The sequence below is a fragment of the Capsicum annuum genome, chromosome 3 (assembly GCF_002878395.1).
Source record: "Capsicum annuum cultivar UCD-10X-F1 chromosome 3, UCD10Xv1.1, whole genome shotgun sequence".
Classification (NCBI taxonomy): domain Eukaryota; kingdom Viridiplantae; phylum Streptophyta; class Magnoliopsida; order Solanales; family Solanaceae; genus Capsicum; species Capsicum annuum.
Window position 1 is genome coordinate 36391228 of NC_061113.1, and position 5459 is coordinate 36396686.

Consider the following 5459-nt stretch of genomic DNA (forward strand, 5'->3'; position numbering starts at 1 on the left):
TTTTTATATGATAGTCCAATAAGTTGGTTGATACAAATATAACTGACTTTGTAAAAGAGATTATTTGTTAATGATTAAAATTTTTCATGGCTCCAACATTACTTTTTTATAATTCGAAGTATATATAAAGTTTATAATTATAATCTGTACATACTATAAACGAACTCAAAATCAATATTAACCAGTTATAACTTAGTGGGTGGTTGCGGTGGATACTATTGATGGTGCAGTGACTACTATTCTAGAGTGTGGATGTTATTAAACATACCTACAACTGCCATTTATATTTGATTACCAACACTATATGAAGTCTGTTGCTTTTATAAGAATATGAATATGACTTATATTTGTGTGGCTTGATTGTCTTTGCTTTTATGTTTTGGAAAGGTGGGGCATTTGCTGCAATCGACTTTAAAAACACCTGATCATGGAAGGGTAAATCACACAAGCCCCGTCTGACACTCTCGAAGCTACATTGTAAGCTATTTAGGGAATCAAAAACTTTTGGACAATCCAAAGATGTCCCGGCCCCTCAAGATTAAGTAGTCGCATTATTTTTTTGTAAAGATACGGCTATTTTGTCTGAATTTAAGAGAGAAGCATAAGTTAATTGTGTATAGAATCGGGTATGCTCTCCTTAAGATTTCTTGAGGACTCCCTCCCACAGCAAAAGGCTGTAGAGAGATAGTGGCAATCATGGCTGCCCTAGCTTACCAACAAAAAAGACGAGGGAGAAGAGAGCGTGTGTCCATAGGGTAAACGACACAACACATACATTGTATCCATGTGTATTATACTAAGTTATTCATACATGATTGACTATGGTAATCTGTACATAAACAGTGCATTCAATATTAGCGCAATGAGCATGAGCAACTAATTTGATGCCGACGATAAATTTTGATACCAAAAGAAAATGTACATAGCCATTGAATTTAAAGGAAGAAACAACATCTAGCAATGTGCATTTACTAGCTATTTTATTATATATATTCTACTTTTAGTTCTTCATGAGTATGTATTCTGGATAATTCCTATTTTAATTGTGCATCTTAATTGTAGACTATGAGCAGTTTGAATGATAATTTGAAGTCGTAACTTCGGAAATTCATGGATGAAGCCTTCTGGTACCATATCTCAGTATACTAATATTAAAATTTGGAATTATCTGTAAGATTTTATTCATATTACATTTTGATAAAATTACATTTTGAGTTGAAAGGATATAAGTATGTAGTTATTTCTCTATTCAAAGTTTTTTCCTTTTTCTCTCTCAGGTAATTTTACTCCTTTTTCTTTGAAATTAATGTAGTTTCCTAAATTATGTATTTTATGTGTTTTTCTTTCATTTGGTATCTTCTTCTTTTTTTCAAAAAATATGGTGATTCTTATTTCAGTATAATATTATTGAGAAGAAAAAACAACGAAAGAATTAAGAAATTAGTGTCTATATAAACAAACAATGGAGCATATGTAGTATATAGCAAATTGAGTTGGGCTTCTGAAATATTGACGTAAGTTTCTTTTAATTTTGAGTTATAATTTTAGTTCTTTTTTGGCTTAACGTTTTTAATTAAATTACACGTACAAAGCACGCATCCTAAACTAGTAACGTTTTCAAGTATAGATGTAATACAGTGGCGGGGGACCATAAATTTCTCGAAGGGTGTTCAGATATTACATTAGTAAAAAAAAAATTGATGAATGGTGCATTGAAAATTTTAAAATCAAACTACATAATACTAATAATCATTTTTTTTCATGAATAAATGTATCAAAATTTTAAAATCAAACCATATAATGTTTAGCTTTAGTGTTCATGTTTAATTTAATATGAAGTAAAGTGAAAAGCAAAAAAGAAAACAAAATAATTTTATGCTTCAAGCTTTCGTCGACCTATGGTAATGATAATAATAACAACAAAACATGAAAGAGGGAGAGAAGAATTAAATAAGGTCTTCTCTAAAATAAATCCTGTATAGAGTTTTTTCGCTTTTAGCAACATTATAGAGAATTTTAGGATTTACTTATTAATTTTAAATTAAATAATTGCTTTTAAATTTTATTTAAATCGTTAATAAAAGAAAAGAAACAAAGTAAAATATTGTCTACTAATCCTTCATTTTTTTCTCCAGTTTTGAAGCATTTAGAAGCTCTTCTAAATATGAGGAAAAAATGCTTTTAAAAGAAACATAGCTCGCAGGGGTTCCAACCCACGCACTAAAAGGAGCATGTCCATTCCCTACGCGCCTAGCACCACTGGGATAGAGAAACTTCATGTCTCAAGATTGTTCAGATTGTACATTTAACCCGTTTAAAGTAGCATTTATCTATATATATGATATAATTTTTCGGTGAAGGGTGTTTATCTGACCACTCTTGCTACAATGTAGCTTCGCCCCTAATGTAATATGTAGGGTTTTCATATTGTGTTGGGTAAATATGGAATAACAACTAAACAAAAGTAAGTATTAAAATAATAGAAATAAAATGGCAAACTAATGACACCAAGAATTTTACGTGAAAATCCTTTTAAATAAGAAAAAAATCACAGACCAAGAGGAACAACTGATATTACTATAGTATGTAATATTACACAGTATAGTCACAAGTATAATACTTAAAGTGACTACTACATACTCAAAAAAAAAATCCTTTTGACTCTCACCTAACTAAAATATCATCCACTCTAATTTTTCCTTCACAGACTATTTTTATTATAGTCTGTGGAATACCTCGCTGCTCTCTCTATATTATTTTTGTTCTCTCTATTTAGTGTGATGAACCAATGAGATGATGAGCTCCTTTTATAGGAAAAAATCTGTCCAAGCCAGTGTCATCAGTGACATAAAAAAACCATTGAAAATCAAATCTTTTTTTGACTTTTTCCTAGCCAATAACTGCAAGTTAGACAAATTAAGAATATGGGCATGCAACAATTGTAGACTTGTATTTCCTGCATCATGGAGGATGGGACTTGACCCTATAAATCTTTGCCTCCAGTCTCATGTATCTGAAAGAGGTATCCGCATCTTCTTAGAGAGATCTCATGCCGATAAGCTCTTTGTATAATTTGAACTTGTCTTTTGGTACCACCTCGTTATCATATCTACATGATTTATACTCGTGTGAATCTTCTTGACCTAAAATGATTTGTTCTCCGCTTGTTCACAAATTCAATGGTACCTAAAGTTAATGTGTTTTATTCTTGCATGGTACATGGGGTTCTTAATCAAGTCTATTTTACTTTGACTGTCACAATAGACAACATAATCCATTTGGTGCAATCCAAGTTCTTAAAGGAGCCACCTTAAGCCATATCATTTTCTTGCCAGTTTCGCTAGCCGCAATATACTTAGCTTCAGTAGTAGACAGTGCGACACACTTCTGCAACTTTGATGGTCATGATATAACTCCCCCTGAAAAGATACATAAAAATTTAATAGTATATTTTATGTTATCAAGATCACCCATCATATCAATATCTGTATAGCCCTTTAAAATTGGATCAGATCCTCCAAAACACAAAGAATCACCTAAGGTTCTTGTTAGATACCTCAATCTTGTTAGATACCTCAATATCCATTTGACTATTTTCCAGTTATCCTTTCCTAGATTTTCAAGAAGCCTAAATATAATACCAACTCGTGATTAATATTGAGATGATACACACAATTGCATATATTAAACTTTTGACAACAATGTAATATGGAAATTAAGTGATGTTTTTGTTTTCCTCCTTCATTGTAAGACACATTTTCGTGATCAAATTCATATAACCAACAAGGGATATGTTAAAAACCTTAGCATTCTTTATGTTGAAGCTCTTCAGTACACGTTTAATGTACTTATCCAATGATAAGTAAAACTCCCTTTCATTTTTGAGACGAGTAATCCTCATGTACAAAATATGCTCAGCATGATCTAAGTCTTTCATAGCAAATGACTTGCATAACTATTTATTCAACTCATCAATCCTAAAAATATTCTTGTCCATAATTAACATATCGTCCACATATAGCAAGCGGATGGTAAAATCATCATCAGAAAAACTTTATGCAAATACACAGTGATCTGAAGAACTTTTCTTGTAGTCTTACTCCTCTATGACAGATTCAAACTTCTTGTACAACTTCCTAGGAAATTGATTCAAGCTAAAGAGACTCTATTTAAGTTTGCACACATGATTTTCCTTACATTTTACCTTAAAGTCCTTAATTTATTGCATATAGATCTCTTCTTTGAGGTCATCATGAAAAAAAATTATCTTTACATTCCTCTGTTCAATCTCTAAATCAAGACTAGCAACCAAACGAAGAACGATATGAATGAAGGTCATTTTCATGACAGGAGAAATATTTTGTCAAAATCTACACCTTCATTTGACCAAATTCCTTAACAACCAATCTAGATTTTTACCTAGGCTTCAAATTGTATTTATCAACTTTGACTTTGAACACCTACTTGTTCTTCAAGGGTCTCATGCCTTTAGCCAATTTCACCAACTCATAAGTGTGGTTCTCATGCAGAGATTTCATCTCATGTTGCATGACTTCAATCCATTGATATTTATGCTCATCTTCAATGGCCTCCTCAAATTATTTAGGTTCTTTTCCGTCAGTGAGTAACACATACTTATTCGAAGAATAACGAAAAAATATGTTGTTGTTAAAGCCTTCTTAGTGAAATATTTGACTCATCCACAACTTCATGAATAGAAGTACCATCAACAACAACATTATTATAATTATCAACATCATAATGCTGATTTGGAACATGATTCTGGGCATCACCATGATCATTAAGCCCACCAACATTATGTGCACTTGTATGAGGAGCTTGATCAAGATTAACTACAATATTAGAACTTGAAGGTTCTAGTTTCTTGCTTTTTCAATATCTTTAATGATTTGATTTTTCATGAAGACAATATCATGACTTCTTACAAAATTCTTCTCAATTGGATCATATAGTCTATAACCAAAATCATCAAGTCCATAACCAATGAAGATGCACTGCCTTGTCTTGATATTTGACTTTGACCTTTCATCTTTGGACGCATGTACAAAAGTTTTACAATTAAATACTCTCAAGTATTCATAGAAATATCCTTTCCATATCAATCTGTATTTGTTACATCACTTTAAAAAATAAAAGCAGAAGATAAGTTAATAACATGTGCAATGATCAATAAAGCCTCACTTCAAAGGAGTTCAACAACTTTACTTCAAAAAGCAAACATCTAACTCTTTCCATCAAGGTCTTGTTTATCTTTTCATCAAACCATTAAGCTAAGGAGTCTTGGAAAGAGTTTTCTGGTGTCTAATACCTTGTTGCTTGCAGCTTCATCAAATAGTCCATAATGTTCATAATTTTTATTAGTACGAATACACATTAACTTCTTCCCTATTTCTCTTCAATAGAAGCTTGAAACTGCTTAAAGACACCCATCACTTGGT